Source organism: Somniosus microcephalus, unplaced genomic scaffold (genome assembly GCF_052327205.1).
Source record: "Somniosus microcephalus isolate GS21.2 unplaced genomic scaffold, FLI_Smic_1.0 unresolved_chr9, whole genome shotgun sequence".
NCBI classification, from domain to species: Eukaryota; Metazoa; Chordata; class Chondrichthyes; order Squaliformes; family Somniosidae; genus Somniosus; species Somniosus microcephalus.
Window position 1 is genome coordinate 9,838,539 of NW_028225187.1, and position 25,685 is coordinate 9,864,223.

Genomic DNA, 25,685 nt, shown 5'->3' on the forward strand with positions numbered 1-25,685 from the left:
CAGAGCAGGTAACACCTTTATACAACAGGGAGCACCTTTACACAACAGGGAACATCTTTACAAAACAGGGAGCACTTTTACAAAACAGGGAACACCTTTACACAACAGGGAGCACCTATACACAACAGGGAAAACTTCTACACAACAGGGAGAACCTTTACACAACAGGGAGCACCTTTACGCAACAGGGAACACCGGTATACAAAAGGGAGCACCTTTACACAGGAGGGAGCATCTTTACACAACAGGGAACACCTTTATAAAACAGGGAGCACAATTACACAACAGGGAGCACCTTTGCACAACAGGTAAAACCTTTACACAACAGGGAGCACTTTTAAACAACAGGTAGCAACTTTACACAACAGGGAACACCTTTACAAAACAGGGAGAATCTTTACACAACAGGGAGCACCATTACACAACAGGGAGCACCTTTACACAATAGGGAACACCTTTATACAACAGGGAGCACCTTTAAACTACAGGGAGCACCTTTACACAACATGTAACACAGTTACACAAAAGGTAGCACGTTTACACAGCAGGTAAAACCTTTACACAACAGGGAACACTTTTACACAACAGGTAACACCTTTATACAACAGGGAGCACCTTTATACAACAGGGAACACATTTACAAAACAGGGAGCACCTTTACACAACAGTGAGAACCTTTACACAACAGGGAACACCTTTACAAAACAGGGAGCACCTTTACAAAACAGAGAGCACCTTTACACAACAGTGAGAACCTTTACACAACAGGGAACACCTTTACAAAACAGGGAGCACCTTTACAAAACAGGGAGCACCTTTACACAACAGGGAGCACCTATACACAACAGGTAAACTTCTACACAACAGGGAGAACCTTTACACAACAGGGAGCACCTTTACACAACAGTGAGAACCTTTACACAACAGGGAACACCTTTACAAAACAGGGAGCAGCTTTACAAAACAGGGAGCACCTTTACACAACAGTGAGAACCTTTACACAACAGGGAACACCTTTACAAAACAGGGAGCACCTTTACAAAACAGGGAACACCTTTACACAACAGGGAACACCTATACACAACAGGTAAAACTTCTACACAACAGGGAGAACCTTTACACAACAGGGAGCACCTTTACACAACAGGGAACACCGGTATACAAAAGGGAGCGCCTTTACACAGGAGGGAGCACCATTACACAACAGGGAACACCTTTATACAACAGGGAGCACAATTACACAACAGGGAGCACCTTTACACAACAGGTAAAACCTTTACACAACAGGGAGCACTTTTAAACAACAGGTAGCAACTTTACAAAACAGGGAACACCTTTACAAAACAGGGAGAATCTTTACTCAACAGGGAGCACCGTTACACAACAGGGAGCACCAGTACACAACAGGGAGCACCTTTACACAACAGGGAACACCTTTATACAACAGGGAACACATTTACACAGCAGGTTGCAGCTTTATACAACAGGTAAAACCTTTATACAGCATGTAACGCCTTTATACAACAGGGAGCACCTTTACGCAACAGCGAGCACCTTTAAACAACAGGGAGCACCTTTACACAACAGGTAAAATCTTTACACAACAGGGAGCACTTTTAAACAGCAGGTAGCAACTTTACACAACAGGGAACATCTTTACAAAACAGAGAGAACCTTTACACAACAGGGAGCACCTTTACACAAGAGGGAGCACATTTACACAACAGTGAACAACTTTATCCAAAAGGGAACACTTTTACACAACAGGGAGCAGCTTTATACAACAGGTAAAACCTTTACACAGCATGTAACGCCTTTATACAACAGGGAGCACTTTTACACAACAGGGAGGACTTTTACACAACAGGGAGCACCTTTACACAACAGGGAACACCTTTATACAACAGGGAGCACCTTTGCACAGCAGGTAGCAACTTTACACAACAGCGTACACCCTTACACAAGAGGGACAACCTTTACACAACAGGGAACAGCTTTACTCAACAGGGAGTAACTTTACACAAAAGGGAACACTTTTACACAACAGGGAACAGCTGTACACAACAGGGAACACCTTTAAACAACATGTAACGCCTTTATACAGCAGGGAGCACCTTTACACAACAGGGAACACCTTTACACAACAGGGAACACCTTTACACTACAGGGAGCACATTTACACAACAGGTTGCACCTTTACACAACAGGTAAAACCGTTACACAACAGGGAGCACCTTTATACAACAGATAACACCTTTACACTACAGGGAACACCTTTACACTACAGAGAGGACCTTTATACAAAATGGAGCACCTATGCACAACAGGGAACACCTGTACACAACAGCGAACACCTTTGCACTACAGGGACCACCTTCACACAACAGGGAGCAGTTTTACACTACAGAGAACACCTTTACAGTACAGAGAGCACCTTTACACAACAGTGATCACCTTTACACAACAGGGACCACCTTTACACAACAGGGAACACCTTTACAAAACAGGGAGAATCTTTACACAACAGGGAGCACCGTTACACAACAGGGAGCACCATTACACAACAGGGAGCACCTTTACACAACAGGGAACACCTTTATACAACAGGGAACACATTTACACAGCAGGTTGCAGCTTTATACAACAGGGAAAACCTTTATACAGCATGTAACGCCTTTATACAACAGGGAGCACCTTTACACAACAGCGAGCACCTTTAAACAACAGGGAGCACCTTTACACAAAAAGGAGCACCTTTGCACAAAAGGGTACTCCTTTATACAACAGGGAGCACCTTTACACTACAGGGAACACCTTTACTGTACAGAGAACACCTTTATACAACAAGGAGCACCTTTGCACAAAAGGGAACTCCTTTATACAACAGGGAACACCTTTACACAACAGGGAGCACCTTTACACCACAGGGAACACCATTACAGTACAGAGAACACCTTTACACAACAAGGAGCACCTTTGCACAAAAGGGAACTTCTTTATACAACAGGGAGCACCTTTTCAAAACTGGGAACACCTTTACACAATAGGGAACACCTTTACACAACAGGAAACACATTTACACAACAGGGAACACCTTCACACAAAAGGAAGCTCCTTTACACAACAGAGAGCACCTTTACTCAACAGGGAACACATTTACACAACAGGGAGCACCTTTATACAACAGGGAACACCTTTTAACAACAGGGAGCAATTTACACAGCAGGGAGCACCTTTTCACAACAGGGAACACCTGTGCACAACAGCGAACACCTTTGCACTACAGGGACCACCTTCACACAACACGGAGCACCTTTACACTACAGGGAACACCATTACAGTACAGAGAGCACCCTTACACGACAGTGATCACCTTTACACAACAGGGAGCTCCTTTACCCAACAGGGAACACCTTTAAACTAGAGGGAGCACCTTTGCACAACAGGGAACACCTTTATACAACAGGGAGCACCTTTACACAACAGGGAACACCTTTAAACAACAGTAAACACCTTTACCCAACAGGGAGCACCTTTACACAACAGGGAACACCTTTACACAACAGGGAGCACCGTTACACAACAGGGAACACCTTTACACAACAGGCAACACCTTTACACAAAAGGAAGTTCCTTTACACAACAGGGAACACCTTTGTACAACAGGTAAAACCTTTACATAACAGGGAGCACCTTCACACAACAGGGAACACCTTTACACAACAGGGAGCACCTTTACACAACAGGGAACACCTTTTAACAACAGGGAGCAATTTACACAGCTGGGAGCACCTTTACACAACAGGGAACACCTTTACACAACAAGGAACTCCTTTATACAACAGGGAACAATTTGCACAACTGGGAGCATCTTTACACAACAGGTTACACCTTTACACCACAGGGAACACCTTTACACAACAGGGAGCACATTTATAAAGCAGGTAACACGTTTGCACAACAGGGAACACCTTTACACTACAGAGGGAACCTTTATACAAAATGGAGCACCTTTGCACAACAGGGAACACCTGTACACAACAGCGAACACCTTTGAACTACAGGGACCGCCTTCACACAACAAGGAGCACCTTTACACTACAGGGAACACCTTTACAGTACAGAGAGCACCTTTACACAACAGTGAACACCTTTACACAACAGGGAGCACCTTTAACCAACAGGGAACACCTTTAAACTACAGGGAGCACCTTTGCACAACTGGGAACGCCTTTATACAACAGGGAGCACCTTTACACAACTGGGAACACCTTTACACAACAGGGAACACTTTTACACAACAGGGAACACCTTTACACAACAGGGAACACCTTTACACAAACGAAGCTCCTTTACACAACAGGGAACACCTTTATACATCCTATAACACCTTTACACAACAGGGAGCACCTTTACTCAACAGGGAACACCTTTACACAATAGGGAGCTCCTTTACACAACAGGGAACACCTTTGCACAACAGGGAACACCTTTTAACAACAGGGAGCAATTTATACAGCTGGGAGCACCTTTACACAACAGGGAACACCTGTACACAACAGCGAACACCTTTGCACTACAGGGACCACCTTCACACAACACGGAGCACCTTTACACTACAGGGAACACCATTACAGTACAGAGAGCACCTTTAAACAACAGTGATCTCCTTTACACAACAGGGAACACCTTTACACAATAAGGAACTCCTTTATACAACAGGGAACAATTTACACAACTGAGATCATCTTTACACAACAGGTTACACCTTTACACAACAGGTAACACCATTGCACCACAGGGAACACCTTTACACAACAAGGAACACCTTTACACAACAGGGAGCACGTTTAAACTACAGGGAACACCTTTACGCAACAGGGAGCACCTTTACACAACAGAGAACACCTTTACACAACAGGGAGCACCTTTACACAACAGGGAGCACCATTACACAACAGGGAACACGTTTACACAACAGGGAGCACCTTTACACAACAGGTAACACCTTTACACTACAGGTAACACCTTTACACAGCAGGGAGCACCTTCACATAACAGGGAGCACCTTTGCACAAAACGGAACACCTTTACATAACAGGGAACATCTTTTCACAACAGGGAGCACCTTTACACAACAGGGAACACCTTTAAACAACAGGAACACCTTTACACTACAGGGAGCACCTTTACGCAACAGGTGACACCTTTACACATCGGGGAGCACCTTTACACAACCGGGAACAACTTTAGACTACAGGGAGCACCTTTACACAACAGGGACCACCTTTACACTGCAGGGAATACGTTTACACAACAGGGAGCACCTTTACACAACAGTGAACAACTTTTCACAACAGGGAGCACCTTTATACAACAGGGAGCACCGTTACACTAGAGGGAAAACCTTTACACAACAGGGAATACCTTTACACAACAGGGAACACCTTTACACAACAGGGAACGCCTTTAGACAACAGTGAAAACCTTTACACAACACGGAGCACCTTTACACAATACGTAGCACCTTTACACAACAGGGAACACCTTTACACAACAGGGAAAACTTTACACAACAGGGAACTCCTTTACACAACAGGGAACACCTTTACACAACAGGGAAAAACTTTACACAGCAGGGAACTCCTTTACACAACAGGCAGCACCTTTACTCAACAGGGAACACCTTTCAACAACAGGGAACACCTTAACACAACATGGAGCACCTTTACACAACAGGGAACGCCTTTACACAACAGGGAGCACCTTGACACAACAGGTAACTCCGTTATACAACAGGGAGCACCTTTATACAACAGGGAAAACATTTGCACAACAGGGAAAATAATTACACAAAAGTGACCACCTTTACAGAACAGGGAACACCTTTACACAACAGGGAACACCTTTACACAACAGGGAACATCTTTGCACAACAGGTAACACCTGTACACAACAGGGAGCAATTTACACAACACAGAGTACATTTACACACCAGGGATTATCTTCACACAGCAGAAAACACCTTCACGTAAATATCGCTCTTCATCTCGTCTCCATTTCCATGTCTGTCGACAAACCCTCTCTCTTTCTCTCGTAGTCTCGGTTTTTCCTCAGTCTGTTCACTCACTCATCTCTACACCTGCTGCGTCTCACTACTGCTCGAATCCCACCGCTGCCAGATATTGCAGCATTCTTAAATTTCGTCGCTTCACCAACAGAAGGTTCAATTCCTCAGGTCTTTTTATCTCACTTTATGCTTTACTTACATCAACTTCCTTCCTGCAATAAACACAAGAACCTGCAACAGGGAAAACCTTTACACAACAGGGAACAACTTTATATAACAGGGAACATCTTTACACAACCGGGAATTTGTTTGCACAGCAGAAAGCACCTTCATGCAAGTCTGCCTCTTCATCTCAGTCTCCGTTTCCCTGTCTGTCTACAAACCCTCGCTGTTTCTCTCGCAGTTTTGGATTTCCCTCAGTCTCTGTCTCTCCCTTGTGTTATTCGGTCTGTCTCTCTCTCTCTCTCTTTGGTTTCTTCAGTGTCTTTCTCTGTCCCTCCCTTTGTGTGGCCAGAAAGACACTTGCTAGTTTGCTGTGTGTCACTCTGTGTCTGTCCCATTGTCGGTGGAGTAATACTGAGTGTCCTTGTGTCATTATGCAGCCGTGTGAGCCTGCCAACACGGGTGCTGCGGGGTCCCGGTCTCTGGGCTGTTTGAAGGCCATGCTGTAGCTTTCAACATAGCTTTGGTGCTGAAATTTATCTCGCTAACACACAGCACCATGCGGCATCGGAACCTAAACACCAGCCGGGATTCTGCTTCAGCCAACAGCAGAGTGGCGCAGCGGAATCGTGCTGTGTTCATAACCCAGAGGTCGATAGATCGAAGCCATCCTTTGTTATTTGCATAAAAAGCTCCATTTCTGCCCACAATCACATTGCGCTTATTTTTTTACCACAGTTTACAATTGACATACTCCAACGTACTGCTTGTAATACACAACAGGGATAAATTATCAATTCAATTTACAATAGGTGTGTTCCACAAACATCTATTTATTAGTGTTGCCATGCGAACACGTAGCTTCTTCTGATCCAGTGGGTTGCATCAGAAGTGAGTTTGCCGTCCCAGAATATAATTTCCTTTTGTTTCCACTTTTTATTTTACAAAACCAAGCCACCTTTCAATCACCAGTTACTTGTTTCAGAAGCCGCGCTGTACTGTGGTAGCATAGCCGTGTGGTCAACGGCGCTGGGTTTGTTCTCCAATTTCGCTGGGAGCTAGAATTCAAATCCCACCGCTGCCATATGTTGCAGCATTTATAAATTGCGTCGTAAACAGTGCAGGCAGGCTGGTTTTGTTCACTATGATGTCACTTTTTCCTTCAGTTGTTATTGACAGGCAGAAACGGTTTGCAGAATTTCGTCTGGCCCATAATTGGCCTGAACCCAGCATTGGAAACTGCAACCATCGTTACCCAATTCAGACCGTTCGTTCACTTCTCTCACTAATTGCTGCCTCTCACTTATTCAGATATACAGCACTTTTACATTTGTGTTTCTTCCATTTCTTGCAATCTATCGATCTCGCCCCCCATTGCTGTCACTCTCGCACCCACCATCTCTCCGTCGTTTCCCCGTTCGCACTTCCAAACCTGCCGGTTGAACAGCACCTCCCATTTGCTCCTGTGCTACAATCCGATTAATATAACACGAAGATGTTTTTTCAATCTAACCTTTCTAGAAGCGAATGTTACATTAATACATTGTTAAGAGAAGATCCATTCTGTAATGCAAAAATAAACTTGGAGGTGATCTGGACTCTATGTTCAGGATGAGAGTCAGATGTGCTTTTCATACCATTAGTCTGAGGAAATGTGATTCGGAGGGCAAATATTTCCTATTATTCCCTCCTCTTATAATTATGGTAAATTTCAGGCTCTTTGCGGCAGGTATTTTTATCGCACTTTCCGCTTCACTTACAGCAACTTCCTTCTTGCAATAAACACATGAACCTGCAGCAAAACTTTCAAAACAGCCGCGATTCTATACCAACCGACAGCAGAACGGCCCATAACCCAGAAGTCGATGGATCAAAACCATCCTGTGCTATTTGCATTCTTATTTACACCAACAATAAAAACCTCTATTGCTGCACACAATCAAATCGCACTTATTCTTATCACACTTTACTTACACAAACGGCCTGCTTGCAATACACAACAGGGATAAATTATGAATTAAATTTATATTGGGTGTGTTCCAACAAAGATCTATTAATTAGTGTTGCCCTGTGAACAGGTATCTTCTTCTGATCTGGTGGGTTACATCAGAAGAGAGTTGCCGACCACGAATTTAATTTCCTTTTGTTTCCCCTTTTATTTAAAAGACCAAGCCTCATTTCAATCACCAGTTACTATTTTCAGATTCCTCAGTAGATTGCTGTGATAGCGTGGCCGAGCGGTTTAAGGTGCTGGATTTAGGTTCCCGTCTCTTCGGAGGCGTCGTTCAGAATCCCACCGCTGCCAGTTATGGTTGAATTTATGAATTTCGTTTCACACAAAGCGTTATACTATGCAGGCCAGACAGTTTTGCTAGTATCTATATCACTTCTTAAACTTTCGATGCTATCATTTCTGTTCACGCACACGTCTCCACGTGCGCTGTATCTCACTTACTCAGATTCCACCACTTTTACAATTTTGTTGCTCCTTGCTGCCACCATCTCACCGCCGCTTCCCTGCTCGCCCTTCTAAACTTCCCGGTTGAACAGCACCTCCCCTCTGCTCCTGCGCTCCATTCCGATTAATATATCACGAATATATTCTCAAGCTGACACAGAGGGGGAAATAGACTGGATTTTAGGCGGTTTTACATTTCCAGAGAGCAGTAATGCGTTGCACTCCGGTGTTGTGGGAGCTGACTCTCTGATCGCCTTCAAGAAGGATGGGAAAAAACATGGCAGATGGAAGTTAACGCAGAGAAGTGTGACGTAATATATTTTGTTACGACGAATGAGGAGAGGCAAAATCAACGAAATGGTAGAATTTCAAACGGGTGCATGAACAGAGAGACCTGGCGGTGTATGTGCACAAATCTTTGATGCTGGCAGGATACGGCTGTTAAAAAGGACATGGGAAGCTTGGCTTTATCAATAGAGGAATAGAGAAGAAAACGAAAGAAGTTATGCTAAATCTTCCTAAAACACTGTTTACCTTCAGCGGGACTATTGTGTTCAATTATGGGCATACACATTGGGAAGGATGGCACGGCCTTGGAGAGGGTGCAGAGGAGATTTGTAGAATGGTACCAAATTATGTGGAGAGTTTGGAGAACCTGGGATTGTTCTCCTTAAAGCAGAAACGGTAAAGGGGAGGCTTAATAGAGATTTTCAAAAATTTGAGGTGGTGTGATAGGTCAAGTAGGAAAACTATTTCCTCTGTCAATTGGAATGGTAACCAAAGATAATAGATGTAATATATACTGGCGCACAGGCGCTTGTTAAGTGCAGGAACGCATTACCTAAAATGGTAGTGGAGTCAGATTCAAAGCAACCTCAAAAGGCAATTGGACATGTTTTTGAACTGCACTAATCTGCAGGCTTGTGGGAAAAACGCTGGGGTGTGGGATGAAATTTGACAGCTCTTTCGAAGAGCCGGCACAGGCATGACCGTCTATGACTTTAACCCCTCCATAATGTTAAAGGCCTACATGAGCTCTACACTCAGTCTACTATTTTTCCTAGAGGGAAGAGGCCAAATATATCCAGAAGACGTCCTTCTCATTTCCCCTTCCAATGTTCGTGGAGTGACGATGCCAGAATTCTTCTCTTCACCCACAGTTGCTTCAGATGCTCCTTCTTCAGCACATACTGAGAAAACAAAGGGAGATCAGAAAGAAAAGGCTGCCAGGTGTTCTGTAATGCATTGCAACACGCTATCAGTTGGGGATGTAGCTCAGTGGTAGAGTTTATGCTTCGCAAGTATGATGTCCTGGGTTGCATTTCCAAATGTTGTTTTTTACAGCATCGTTTTCGGCAAAATGTTGTTTTAGGTGTTCCAGAATCTGCGGCCTCGGTTAAACATTTTTTCCAGTCCTTTAAATCTATCGACCGCGCCATGCTTGCTGCCACTCTCGCAACCGCCACTCTCACAGCCACTTTCCCGTTTGCCCGAACAAACTTCCCTGTTGAACAGCGCATCTCATCTGCTGCTGTGCTCCAATCCGTTTAATATAACAAGAATATATTATCAAACTGTCCGATCCACGCAGGGAAAGTTACTTTAAGACAACGATAGGAGAAAATCCAATCTCTATAAACAGGTGGCGAGCTGGACTCTCTGTTCAGGATGAGGGTCAGCTTTGTTTTTCATTCCATTAGTCTGAGGAACTTGTGATTGTGAGGGCAAATATTTCCTATTATCTATTGTATGAAAATGGAGTTCTTGTTTCCGTGAAATGGACAGTGGTGAGCATACTGCTGCTGCCTTCTTGCTTCCAATGGGAACAATCGCATCAGCGATCAGTCTCATGCCTGGCACCCTGGATAATCTACTTCCCTTTTACCAATATTCCAAGTGCGGCTTTCTTGCCATTAAAATCCACCTGGAAAATCGGCCACAGTAGATAATCCATTCTGAACATCATTTTCTACACTTTCCTCAGTTTATCAATTGCATTGATAAGAACGGAAAGATTTGAAGCAATAACAATTGCCAGAGAACTTCACCTTAATTGCATCGCCCCGCACCCCGATCATGAGACAACAACCAACAAATCACATACAGCGGTGCGAGAACGCCCCCATTACATCTGTCCAATCAGGGCCTGAGGATTGAGCTGCTCCGTCACAATCAGCTCCAGTAGGTTGGAGGACTCGGTTTGTGAGCGGATGACTTGTTCCTGTCGCTGGCGCCGTGGCCGAGAAGCGAGCAGGTCCTGCAATCTCTTGTTTTCAGCCAAATACTGGAGGTATGAATGACTAATCATGAAACATTTCACGCGATCTAATTTGGTTGCAAACTTATCTAATGTATAAAAATTGAGTCTTTGATTCCGTGAAATGAACAGTGGTGAGCAACTGCTGCTGCCTTCCTGCTCCCAATGGGAACAATTGCTTCAGCGATCACTGTCCTGCCAGGCAGCCGGGATATTCCACTTCCCTTTTACCAATATTCAAAGTGCAGCGTTCTTGCCATGAAAATCGCCCACAGTAGATAGAGTCATAGAGTTATGCAGCACAGAAAGATGCACTTCGGCCCATCGTGTCCGCACCGGCCATCAATCCCTGTCTATTCTAATCCCATTTTCCAGCACATGGTCCGAAGCCTTGTATGCTATGGCGTTTCAAGTGTTCATCTATATGTTTCCTGAATGTTGTGAGGTTTCCTGCCTCTACCACCCTTTCAGGCAGTGAGTTTCAGATTCCATCCACCCTCTGGGTGAAAAAGTTTTTCCTCCAATCCCCTCTGAACATCCTGCCCCTTATTTTGAACGTATGCCCCCTGGTAATTGACCCCTCTACTAAGGGGAAAAGTTCCTTTCTATCTACCCTATATATGCCCCTCATAATTTTGTGCACCTCAATCAGGACCCCCTCAGCCTTCTCTGCTCTAAGGAAGACAACGCCAGCCAGTCCCGTCCCTCTTCATAGCTGAAGCATTCTAGCAACATCCTGGTGAATCTCCTCTGCACCATCGCCAATGCAATCACATCCCTCCTAGTATTCCAGCTGTGGACTAACTCGCGCTTTGTACAGCTCCATCATAACGCCCCTGCTCTTATATTCTATGCCTCGGCTAATGAAGGCAACTATCCCATATGCCTTTTTAACCAAGTTACCTACGTGCCCTGCTGCAATCAGTGCTCTATGTACATGCACACCAAGGTCTCTCCTTGACCAGTCTCCCATGTGGGACATTGGCAAAAGCCTTACTGAAGTCTATGTACACACTCATCCACACACCTAGTCAGCCCCTCGAAAAATGCTATCAAATTGGTTGGACGTTATCTCACCCTGACAATACCAAGCTGACTATCCCTCAGTAATTCTTGCTTCTTCAAGTGGAGACTAATTCTGTCCTTCAGAATGTTATCCAATATTTTCCTATCACTGATGTTCAGCTCACTTTCCTGTAATTCCCTGCTTTAGTCTAAAATGGGCTGTTAACTGAAAGGTTGGTGGTTCGAGCCCACCCAGGGACGTGAGTAGATTTTAATTTTTGCAAACATATCTATTGTATAAAAATGGAGACTTTGATTCCGTGAAATGAACAGTGGTGAGCATATTGCTGCTGCCTTCCTGCTTCCAATGGGAACAATCGCTTCATCAATCAGTCTTCTGCCAGGCAGCCTGGATATTCTAATTCCTTGTACCAATAATCTAAGTGCAGCGTTCCTAACATGAAAATCCAGCAGGAAAATCGCCCACAGTAGACAATCCATTCTGAATACCCGTTTCTACACTGTCCTCAGTTTTAGACTTGCATGGATTAGAACGGAAAGCTTGAAACAGTAACAATTGCCAGACAACTTCAGCTTCCTTGCATCGCCCCGCACCCTGATCACGTGTCAACAACCATTCAATCACATACAGCGGCGCGAGAATGCCCCCATTTGAATGTGTCCAATCAGGGCCTGAGGATTGAGCTGCTGCCTCACAAGCAGTTCCAGTACGTTGGAGGACTCGGCTATGAGCGGATGACTTGTTCCTGTCGCTGGCGCCGCAGCCGAGAAGCGAGCAACCCCTGAATTCTCTTGTTTTCAGCCAAATGCTAGAGGTATGAATTTCGAATCACAAAATCTTGTCGGTAACTTTCAATTGAGGTAGAGGATCAGCCATGATCTTAGTGAATGGCGAAGCAGGATCGAGGGCAGCATGGCCAAATCCTGCTCCTATTTCTTATGATCTAATGTACCGATTTAGGCCGGCGGTGTTGAGAACTTTGGCACATCTGGCTTATTTCATTAAATAAGCATCGCAGGAGGAAGCAGCATCAACTGGAAGATGGCTGCTCGGAAGACGTGCATTTTCTTCAATGGGTTGCAAAATAAAATATTTTCGACGGTTAAAATTGCTTTCACGGTTTCAAGTGCATTAAATAAGATAGCATTCTCCACTGGCTTAGCCCTCTCGTAATGTCAAAATGGGCTGAAGTGCTTGTTATACTTTCTGCTTGAAACGTTGTTTGATTGCAGCTTGGAATCTCGGCAGAGGAACCGAAAGGCAGCAGTTCAAATTAAATCGGATCATCTGGGACGACGTCCTCGGTGCCATAATCGGCAGAATTCGAACCTGCGCGGGGAAACCCCAATGGATTTCTTGTCCATCGCCTTAACCACTCGGCCACGACTACCGTGACGGCGGATTGCTCCCACGCAGCTTCTCATTTGCTTCGAAATCGGTGTCTCTGCTGTGAACGCTCTGGCACATAATCACATGGGTTCATGTGGAATAATTCCAATTGCAAACAATTTGTTCTCTGGCTTTGTGGCGCAATGGGCCAGCGCGTTCGGCTATTAGTTAAAAGGTTAGTGGTTGGAGCCCACCCAGAGATGTTGGTAACTTTTAATTTTTGCAAACTCATCTATTGTTTAAAATGGAGTCTTTGATTCCGTGAAATGAACAGTGGTGAGCATACTGCTGCTGCCTTCTTGCTTCCAATGGGAACAATCGCTTCATCAATCAGTCTTCTGCCCGGCAGCATGGATATTCTACTTCCCTTATACCAATATTCCAAGTGCAGCGTTCTTGCATTAAAATCCGGCAGGAAAATCGGCCACAGTGGATAATCCATTCTGAAAACCCTTTTCTACACTTTCCTCAGGTTTACACATACATGGATTAGAATGGAAAGCTTGAAAATATTACAATTGCCAGAGAACTTCAGCTTCCTTGCATCGCTCCGCACCCTGATCACGTGACAACAACCAACCAATCACATAGAGCGGCGCGAGAACACCCCCATTGAATGTGTCCAATCAGGGCCTGAGGATGGAACTGCTCTGTCACAAGCAGTTCCAGTACGTTGGAGGACTCAGCTGTGAGCGGATGACTTGTTGTTGTCGCTGGCGCCGGGGCCGAGAAGCGAGCAGCCCCTGCAATCTCTTGTTTTCAGCCAAATGCTAGAGGTATGAATTTCTAATGACAAAATCTTTGACGCTAACTGATTTGTGTGCTGCATTTGAATGCGGTTTAGTGCCTCGCACGGGCCTTGTGATTTTCTTTTTGCGTACGGTTTGCAGTGTGTGATCGCTTAATATTTTGCGACTGAAATTAAATGCAATATCTGATTCAAATTGTTGCTTCATATGGCGTTCGGTCAAATTGAGGAAATTCGACACGACGAATGGGGTTCAAATCGCCTTTTCTCTCGTGTGCTGCTTTTGTCCCTTTGTATGGCCGCGTGCCTCAGGGAATGTGGTTGGAGAATAAATCTTTGGCTGCATTGTTTTTCCTGCTGGTTGTCCATCCAGCAAAACATAGTTATCTGTGGTGAAATGAATTCAGCAGACTATATGAAGGAAGAACATATACATTCTTTCATGGCTTGACTGGGCGGATTCTGAGAGTTTGTTTACCCTGGCTGTGGAGCCCGAACTAGGGGTCAAAGATTCAGAATAATGGGCCGGCCATTTAAGATTGAGATGAGGAGAAATTGCTTCATTGTAAGGGTTGTGTATCTTTGGAGTATTCTAACGCAGAGGGCTGTGGCGGTTCAGTCGTTGAGTACATTCCTAACTGAGATGGATATGTACATTACGGAAATCAAGGTATATGGGGCTTGGTCGGTAAGTTTCAGTTGATGTAGAGGATCAGCCATGATCTTATTGAATGGCGGAGCATGATCGAGGGCCGCATGGGCAAATCCTGCTCCTATTTCTTATGATCTAATGTACCGATTTAGGCCGGCGGTGTTTAGAAATGTGGCTCGTCTGGCTTAGTTCATTAAAGAAGCATCGCAGTAGGAAGCAGCATCAACTGGAAGATGGCTGCGCGGAAGACGTGCATTTTCTTCAATGGTTTGCAAAATAAAATATTTTCGACGGTTAAAATTGTTTTGACGGTTTCAAGAACATTAAATAACGCAGTATTCTCCTTTGGCTTAGGCCTCTGTAATGTCGTGAAGGGCTTGTTAAACTTTCTGCTAGAAACGTTGTTTGATTGTCGTTTGGAATCTCGGCAGAGTAACGGAAAGGCAGCAGTTCAACTTAAATCGGATCATTTGGGATGACGTCCGCGGTGCCGTAGTCGGCAGAATTCGAACCTGCGCGGAGAAACCCCAATGGATTTACCAGTTCATCGCCTTAACCACTCGGCCACGACTACCCTGACGACGATTTGGACTCACGCAGCTTCACATTGGCTTCGAAATCGGTGCCTCTGCTGTGAGCGCTCTGGCACATAATCACATGCGTTCAATTGGAATAATTCCAAATGCAAACATTTTCTTGTATGTCTCTGTGACGCAATGGGCCAGCGCGTTCGCTTGTTAATTAAAAGGTTGGTGGTTCAAGCCCACCCAGAAACGTGAGTTACTTTTAATTTTTGCAAACTCATCGCTTGTTAAAAATGGAGCCTTTGATTCCGTGAAATGAACAGTGGTGAACATACTGCTGCTGCCTTCCTGCTTCCAATGGGAACAATCGCTTCATCGATCAGTCTTCTGCCAGGCAGCATGGATATTCTACTTCCTTTATACCAATATTCCAAGTGCAGCGTTCTTGCATTAAAATCCAGCAGGAAAATCGGCCACAGTGGATAATCCATTCTGAAAACGCTTTTCTACACTTTCCTCAGGTTTACACATACATGGATTAGAATGGAAAGCTTGAAACTATTACAATTGCCAAAGAACTTCAGCTTTCTTGCATCGCTCCGCACACTGATCACGTGAAAACAACCAACCAATCACATAGAGCGGCGCGGGAACACCCCCATTGAATGTGTCCAATCAGGGACTGAGGAATGAACTGCTTTGTCACAAGCAGTTCCAGTACGTTGGAGGACTCAGCTGTGAGCGGATGACTTGTTGCTGTCGCTAGCGCCGCGGCCGAGAAGCGAGCAGCCCCTGCAATCTCTTGTTTTCAGCCAAATGCTAGAGGTATGAATTTCTAATGACAAAATCTTTGACGCTAACTGATTTGTTTGCTGTATTTGAATGCGGTTTAGTGCCTCGCACGGGCCTTGTGATTTTCTTGTTGCGTACGGTTTGCAGTGTGTGATCGCTTAACATTTTGCAACTGAAATTAAATGCAATATCTGATTCAAATTGTTGCTTCATATGGCGTTCGGTCAAATTGAGGAAATTCGACACTACGAACGGGATTCAAATCGCCTTTTCTCTCGTGTGCTGCTTTTGTCCCTTTGTGCGGCTGCGTGCATCAGGGAATGTGGTTGGAGAATAAATCTTTGGCTGCATTGTTTTCCCTGCTGGTTGTCCATCCAGCTAAACATAGTTTTCTGTGGTGAAATGTATTCAGCAGACTCTACAAAGAAGAACATATAATTTCTTTCAGGGCTTGACTGGGCGGATTCTGAGAGGTTGTTTACCCTGTCCGTGGAACCCAAACAAGGGGTCAAAGTTTCAGAATAAGGGGCCGGCCATTTAAGATTGAGATAAGGAGAAATTGCCTCATTGTAATGGTTGTGTATCTTTGGAGTTTTATAACGCAGAGGGCTGTGGTGGTTCATTCGTTGAGTACAATCCTAACGGAGATGGATATGTACATTACAGAAATTAAGGTATATGGGACTTGGTCGGTAATTTTCAGTTGAGGTAGAGGATCAGCCATGATCTTATTGGATGGCGGAGCAGGATCGAGGGCCGCATGGCCAAATCCTGCTCCTATTTCTTATGATCTAATGTACCGATCTTGGCCGGCGGTATTGAGAACTGTGGCTCGTCTGGCTTATTTCATTAAATAAGCAACGCAGTAGGAAGCAGCATCAACTGGAAGATGGCTGCGTGGAACACGTGCAATTTCTTTAATGGGTTGCAAAATAAAATATTTTCGATGGTTAAAATTGCTTTCACGGTTTCAAGAGCCTTAAATAACGTAGTGTTCTCCTCTGGCTTCGGCCTCTCGTAATGTCATAATGGGGTGAAGTGCTTGTTATACTTTCTGCTTGAAACTTTGTTTGATTGTAGCTTTGAACCTGGGCAGAGGAACCGAAAGGCAGCAGTTCAAATTAAGTAAAAACCGATGATTTGGGACGACGTCCTCGGTTCCCGTAGCCGACAGAATTCGAACCTGCATGGAGCAAACCCTGATGGATTTATTTAGCCCATCACCTTAACCACTCGGCCACGACTACCCTGACGCTGGGTTGGACCCACGCACCTTCTCATTTGCATCGAAATCGGTGCCTCTGCTGTGAACGTTCTGGCACATAATCACATGGGTTCATGTGGAATAATTCCAATTGCAAACTTTTTCGCGTTTGTCTCTGTGGCGCAATGGGCCAGCGCCGTTCGGCTGTTAATTGAGAGGTTGGTGGTTCGAGCCCACCCAATAGACGTAAGTAACTTTTAATTTTTGCAAACTCATCTATTGTTTAAAAATGGAGTCTTTAATTCCGTGAAATGAGCAGTGGTGAGCATACTGCGCGGGGAAACCCCAATGGATTTCTAGTCCATCGCATTAACCATTCGGCCACAACTACCCTGACGGTGGATTGCTCCCACGCAGCTTCTCATTTGCTTCGAAATCGGTGCCTCTGCTGTGAACGCTCTGGTACATAATCACATGGGTTCATGAGGAATAATTCCAATTGCAAACAATTTGTTGTCTGTGTTTGTGGCGCAATGGGCCAGCGCGTTCGGCTGTTATTTGAAAGGTTGGTGGTTCAAGCCCACCCAGAGATGTGGGTAACTTTTAATTTTTGCAAACTCATCTCTTGTTTAAAATGGAGTCTTTGATTCCGTGAAATGAACAGTGGTGAGCATACCGCTGCTGCCTTCCTGCTTCCAATGGGAACAATCGCTTCATCGATCAGTCTTCTGCCAGGCAGCATGGATATTCTACTTCCCTTGTACCAATATTCCAAGTGCAGCGTTCTTGCATTAAAATCCGGCAGGAAAATCGGCCACAGTGGATAATCCATTCTGAAAACCCTTTTCTACACTTTCCTCAGGTTTACACATACATGGATTAGAATGGAAAGCTTGAAACTATTACAATTGCCAGAGAACTTCAGCTTCCTTGCATTGCTCCGCACCCTGATCACGTGACAACAACCAACCAATCACATAGAGCGGCGCGAGAGCACCCCCATTGAATGTGTCCAATCAGGGCCTGAGGATTGAACTGCTCTGTCACAAGCATTTCCAGTACGTTGGAGGACTCAGCTGTGAGCGGATGACTTGTTGCTGTAGCTGGCGCCGCGGCCGAGAAGCGAGCAGCCCCTGCAATCTCTTGTTTTCAGCCAAATGCTCGAGGGATGAATTTCTATTACCAAATCTTTGACGCTAACTGATTTGGTTGCTGTATTTGAATGCGGTTTAGTGCCTCGCACGGGCCTTGTGTTTCTCTTTTTGCGTACGGTTTGCAGTGTGTGAGCGCTTAACTTTTTGAGACTGAAATTAAATGCGATATCTGAATCAAATTGTTGCTTCATATGGCGTTCGGACAAATTGAGGAAATTCGACACTACGAACGGGATTCAAATCGCCTTTTTTCTCGTGTGCTGCTTTTGTCCCTTTGTGCGGCCGCGTGCATCAGGGAATGTGTTTGGAGAATAAATCTTTGGCTGCATTGTTTTTCCTGCTGGTTGTCCATCCAGCTAAACATAGTTTTCTGTGGTGAAATGAATTCAGCAGACTATACGAAGGAAGAACATATACATTCTTTCATGGCTTGACTGGGCGGATTCTGAGAGGTTGTTTACCCTGGCTGTGGAGCCCGAACTAGGGGTCAAAGATTCAGAATAATGGGCCGGCCATTTAAGATTGAGATGAGGAGAAATTGCTTCATTGTAAGGGTTGTGTATCTTTGGAGTTTTCTAATGCAGAGGGCTGTGGCGCTTCAGTCGTTGAGTACATTCCTAACTGAGATGGATATGTACATTACGGAGATCAAGGTATATGGGGCTTGGTCGGTAATTTTCAGTTGAGGTAGAGGATCAGCCATGATCTTATTGAAATGCGGAGCATGATCGAGGCCCGCATGGCCAAATCCTGCTCCTATTTCTTATGATCTAATGTACCGATTTAGGCCGGAGGTGTTGAAAACTGTGGCTCGTCTGGCTTAGTTCATTAAAGAAGCATCGTAGTAGGAAGCAGCATCAACTGGAAGACGTGCATTTTCTTCAATGGGTTGCAAAATAAAACATTTTCGACGGTTAAAATTGCTTTGACGGTTTCAAGAGAGTTAAATAACGTTATATTCTCCTTTGGCTTAGGCCTCTCGTAATGCCATAATGGGATGAAGTGCTTGTTATACCTTCTGCCTGAAACTTTGTTTCATTGTCGCTTTGAATCTCGGCAGAGGAACCGGAAGGCAGCAGTTCAAATTAAGTAAAAAACAATTATTGGAGACGACGTCCTCGGTGCTGCAGGCGGCGAGATTCAAATCTGTGCAGGGAAACCCCGATAGATTTACCAGTCCATCGCCTTAACCACTCGGCCACGACTACCCTGACGGGGGTTTGGACCCACTCAGCTTCTCATTTGCGTCGAAATCGGAGCCTCTGCTGTGAACGCTCTGGCACATAATCACATGGGTTCATGTGGAATAATTCCAATTGCAAACATTTTCTTGTCTGTCTCTGTGGCGCAATGGGCCAGCGCGTTTGGCTGTTAAGGTTGGTGGTTAGGGCGCACCCAGAGACGAGGGTAACTTTTAATTTTTGCAAAACCATCTATTGTTTAAAAAGGGAGTAAAAATGGAGAAAACCTCCATTGAATGTGTCCAATCAGGGCCTAATGATTGAACTGCTCTGTCACATGCAGTTCCAGTACGTTGGAGGACTCAGCTGTGTGCGGATGACTTGTTGCTGTCGCTGGCGCCGCGGCCGAGAAGCGAGCAGCCCCTGCAATCTCTTGTTTTCAGCCAAATGCTAGAGGTAGGAATTTCTAATGACTAAATCTTTGACGCTAACTGATTTGGTTGCTGTATTTGAATGCGGTTTAGTGCCTCGCACGGGCCTTGTGATTTTCTTTTTGCGTACGGTTTGCAGTGTGTGATCGCTTAACATTTTGCAACTGAAATTAAATGCAATATCTGATTCAAATTGTTGCTTCAAATGGCGTTCGGTCAAATTGAGGAAATACGACACTACGAACGGGATTCAAATCGCCTTTTCTCTCGTGTGCTGCTTTTGTCCCTTTGTACGGCCGCGTGCCTCAGGGAATGTGGTTGGAGAATAAATCTTTGGCTGCATTGTTTTTCCTGCTGGTTGTCCATCCAGCTAAACAAAGTTTTCTGTGGTGAAATGAATTCAGCAGACTCTACGATGGAAGAACATATAAATTCTTTCATGGCTTGACTGGGTGGATTCTGAGAGGTTGTTTACCCTGGCTGTGGAGCCCGAACTCGGGGTCAAAGTTTCAGAATAAGGGGCCGGCCATTTAAGATTGAGATGAGGAGAAATTGCCTCATTGTAAGGGTTGTGTATCTTTGGAGTTTTCTAACGCAGAGGGCTGTGCTGGTTCATTCGTTGAGTACATTCCTAACGGAGATGGATATGTACATTACGGAAATCAAGGTACATGGGACTTGGTCGGTAATTTTCAGTTGAGGTAGAGGATCAGCCATGATCTTATTGGATGGCGGAGCAGGATCGACGGCCGCATGGCCAAATCCTGCTCCTATTTCTTATGATCTAATGTACCGATCTTGGCCGGCGGTGTTGAGAACTGTGGCTCGTCTGGCTTATTTCATTAAATAAGCATCGCAGTAGGAAGCAGCATCTACTGGAAGATGGCTGCGTGGAACACTTGCATTTTCTTTAATGGGTTGCAAAATAAAATATTTTCGACGGTTAAAATTGCTTTCACGGTTTCAAGAGCATTAAATAACGTAGCATTCCCCTCTGGCTTCGGCCTCTCGTAATGTCATAATGGGGTGAAGTGCTTGTTATACTTTCTGTTTGAAGCTTTGTTTGATTGTAGCTTTGAATCTCGGCAGAGGAACCGAAAGGCAGCAGTTCAAATTAAGTAAAAACCGATCATTTGGGACGACGTCCTCAGTTTCTGTAGCCGGTAGAATTCGAACCTGCGTGGAGGAAACTCTAATGGATTTACCTAGCCCATCACCTTTACCACTCGGCCACGACTACCTTGACGGGGGCTTGGACCCACGCAGCTTCTCATTTGCATCGAAATCGGTGCCTCTGCTGTGAACGTTCTGGCACATAATCACACGGGTTCACGTGGAATAATTCCAATTGCAAACTTTTAGGCGTCTGTCTCTGTGTCTCTGTTAATTGAAAGGTTGGTGGTTCGAGCCCACCCAGAGACGTGAGTAACTTTAAATTTTTGCAAACACATCTATTGTTTAAAAATGGAGTCTTTAATTCCGTGTAATGATCAGTGGTGAGCACAGTGGATTTCTAGTCCATCGCCTTAAACCACTCGGCTACGCTACCACGTGAAATTACCTCGCTTCTGTAACTTGTAACTGATGATTGAAATGTGTCTTTGTCTTGTTAAAAATAAGGTGGAAGGAAATGAATTTAAATTAGTAGACGGCAAACTCTCTTCTGATGCAACTCACTAGTTCTGAAGAACCAACCTTATCATAGGGCAACACTAATATATAGATGTGTGTTCGAACATAACGTTTGTAAATTTTATTCTTTATTTATCCATAAATCAACTGCACGAATAAAACAGTTGAGCTGATCATTATCACATTGCTGCTTGTGGGAGGTTTTGTGTGCAAATTGGCTGCGGCGTTTACATCATTGCATCGGTAACTACATTTGAAAATACTTCATTGGCCCTAAAGCGTTATGGGTCGTCCTGAGGTGGTGAAAGGCGCTAAGGCAATACAAGTCTGAGAAAAGCGTGCGAGCCTGAGGGGAAACAGTGCAAGAGGACAACAAATATAATCTGGAGAACCGGCGGTAGAGAGTCAGCGAGAGCTGAGAGTGCGAGCCTGAGGGGAAACAGTGCAAGGGGACAACAAATATAATCTGGAGAACCGGCGGTAGAGAGTTAGTGAGAGCGGAGAAAGAGAGCCTGAAAGAAGAAAGAAACAACGGTAGAAAAAAAGAATGAAAGATAATCATTTCCATCACGAAATATTAGAGAAATTAGCCAATAGTGGTAATAAAATTCTGAGCGTAGGTGGCATATTCCTGCTAACGCTCTCTCAATTGAACTATTCCTGCCGCATATAGCCTGAAATTTATCATAAACTTAAGAGAAGAGCATAAAAGGGAATATTTGCCCTCCTATTCACACACTCTGAGACTTATGGAATGAGAAACACATCTGACCCTCGTCCTGAACACAGCCCCACTCACCACCTGTGCATACAAAAGGGATCTTCTCTTATCCTTGCTTAATGTAACTTTCAATATCTGGATAGGGTAGATTGAAAAAACGTATTAGTGTAATATTAATCGGATTGCAGTACAGGGGCAGATGGGTGCTGCTGTTTAACCAGCAGGTTTGGTAGTGGGAACAGTGAAACGGCGGAGAGATGATGGGTCCGGAATGGCAGCACAGGGGGTTTGCAGTCGACAGACTGTAAATAAATGCAAGAAACAGAAATGTAAAACTGATGGATATCTGAAACGCAGCAAGTGTGGAGATGAGTGAGTGGTCTGAATTCATTTGGTTGGGTGACGGTGATTTCAGTGCACCACGCTGGGTTCAGGACAATAATCGACCAGAGGAAAAACTTCAAATCGTATCTGCCTCTCAGTAACAACTGTAAGGGAAAGGTTAGCATGCAGCTCCATGAAGAAAGTGGTGAAGAAGTGACATAATACGGAGCAAACCGCTCTGCCTGCACAGTTTATTGCTGTTGGTGAAGCCGCGGAATTTATGAAAGCCACAATATCTTTGGCAGCAGTGGGATTCGAACACACGCCTCCGCAAAAACTGGAACCTGAATCCAGCGCCTTAGACCGCTCGGCCACACTACCACGTAAAACCTCGCTTCTGTAACTTGTAACTGATGATTGAAATGTGTCTTTGTCTTGTTAAACATAAGGGGGAAGGAAAGGAATTCCAAGTGCAGCGTTCTTGCCATGAAAATCCAGCAGGACAATCGGCCACAGTAGATAATCCATTCTGAAAACCCTTTTCTACACTTTCCTCAGATTTACACTTACATGGATTAGAACGGAAAGCTGGAAACAATAACAATTCCCAGAGAACTATCAGCTTCCTTCCATCGCCCCGCACCCTGATCACGTGTCAACAACCAACCAATCACATAGAGCGGCGCGAGAACGCCCACATTGAATGTGTCCAATCAGGGCCTGAGGATTGAGCTGCTCCGTCACAAGCAGCTCTCGTACGTTGAAGGACTCGGTTTCACTATCTGTTTCTCAATGTTTCCATTTTGCTTCTGTCTTTGACTCTTAGTTGATACCTCTGTTTTTCCTCTCACTATCTCTACATGTCCCTCCGCCTCTACATCACAGAAACCCCACAGTGCAGATAGAGGCCATTTCGGCCCATCGTGTCTGCACCGACACATATCCCACCCGATCCCCGTAACCCCTACACCAACACGTATACCCCCCTATCCCCATGTATTTAATCCCCCTCACACTAAGGGTCAATTTATCATAGCCAATCAACCTAACTCACACATCTTTGGATTGTGGGAGGAAACCGGAGCAAACCCACGCAAACACGGGGAGAATGTGCAAACTCCTCACAGACAGTCACCCGAGGCCGGATTCGAACGCGGGTCGCTGGCGCTGTGAGGCAACAGTGCTAACCACTATATGTATATTTATCTCTCTATGTAACTCTCTCTTCCTGCCTTTGCCTCTCTCTCACTATCCAGTGTCTCTCTCTCTCTCTATCTGTCTCTCCATTTATGTGCAGTGCTCCTATTCTGATCGGCCCAGAGCAGCGACTGTGATTGGCGGGTTTGCCCTTTGTGCTGTCGGTGCAGGGCGGCCATTTACCGGAAGTCTAACTGAGCGCTTTAGTGCCGCCTTTCTGAGAAACAATTCATGTGTCATGTGCAGAGTGAGTCCCGCCTCAATAGGTAAGATCATCAATAAAATATCATATCAGAATCAGATTTAAGATAATTTCAGGGCTCTGTGCTGCATAATATAAAATGTAGTTTCTGCCCAGTGGGGTGTGTAGGGAATGGAGTATGTACTGGGATTTAGTTCCAGTGCTTCTTCTGATTCTCTCCATTACTGCGGCCCCGGAGTCCTCTGCAGACACTACTGGCCGCTAAAATACATCAACCATCTGAACATTGAGCAACTAAATCAGAAAGAACGGGACACAAGGTGTTAAAATTAGGTGAAACAACGCAAATACTCCCCATGCGGGGGAAGTAAAGAAACTCGATTTTACGATACACCGCCAGGGAACATTTTCAATTATATAGTCAGGTTCACAGATAAAGTACCAGGGGACAGACTCTAAACAGCCCAGCACACTCACACCACAGCTGCCGTTTTCTCGCTGCAATACCTTGTTTTCAGCTTCTCACAACAAATGGCCACAAACCGATCAAAGGTGAAAGCGACAGTGAGCCAGACAGAAACCAACGTGGTGGCATTAACCAGGAAGTAAATGAAATACTTCACACGGGAGCAATACTCGGGAATGTATATGGGAAATAAATCCCACCAGTCCACTTCAATATTGGAGCTGAGATAACGACCAGGAGATCAGCCGCTGCCATTCCCACCAGATAGAGAGTGATACATTTGGAGATGCCGCACTTTCCTCGGGCCAGGATCACAGTCACCACCAAGTTAACTGTAAGAGAGAGAAAAGGAACCGAGAAATTACGGATCAGACCTGGAGCCAAAGCAGCAGCTTGACAGAATCTTACCTGAAATTTCCAGCTTTGTTACTGCATCGAACAGTGGATATTGAATCAATGATCTTGCAGCGCATCCGGGCAGAGAAATCTTTTACAACACAATGGTTGATAATTATAAAGAAGATCGATATGGAGAGTGAATAAATTGAGCACCGAGTCCACTGGAAGGGCCGAGTGAGGGCGCAGTGCCGGTGGGGAAGGCAGATTAGGCTTTCCGGAGCCGGGTTCCAACGGGTTAAATCCGGATTGGAGCTCCAGACGGAGGGGAGGAGAGTTAATATATGGAAGCTTTGGGCACCGGGGAGGTGCCGCTGGTTTGTTGCTCCGGGTTAAGATCGCCGACAGAAAGGGGCATTAAACGGGAAAGGCCGAGAGCCGCGGCAGTGAGTTTGAGGCTTTGGGGACAGGGGAGGTGCCACTGGTTTGTTGCTCCGGGTTAAGATCGCCGACAGAAAGGGGCACTAAACGGGAAAGGCCGAGAGCCGCGGCAGTGAGTTTGAGGGTTTGTGGACAGGGGAGGTGCCGCTGGTTTGTTGCTCTGGGTTAAGATCGCCGACAGAAAGGGGCACTAAACGGGAAAGGCCGAGAGCCGCGGCACTTAGTTTGAGGGTTTCAGGACAGGGCAGGTGCAGCTGGTTTGTTGCTCTGGGTTAAGATCGCCGACAGAAAGGGGCACTAAACGGGCAAGGCCGAGA

The 25,685-nt window shown here is 45.1% G+C and overlaps 2 non-coding genes across 2 annotated transcripts; both read right to left on the bottom strand.

Annotated features, from left to right (window-relative positions):
- Nucleotides 1–15,254: 15,254 nt before the first annotated feature.
- Nucleotides 15,255–15,337, bottom strand: trnat-ggu (transfer RNA threonine (anticodon GGU)). Its single transcript has one exon. It is a non-coding gene; the product is annotated as a tRNA-Thr (tRNA).
- A 7,688-nt stretch (nucleotides 15,338–23,025) lies between these two features.
- On the bottom strand, nucleotides 23,026–23,107 carry trnal-cag (transfer RNA leucine (anticodon CAG)). The gene has a single exon. It is a non-coding gene; the product is annotated as a tRNA-Leu (tRNA).
- Nucleotides 23,108–25,685: the final 2,578 nt, after the last annotated feature.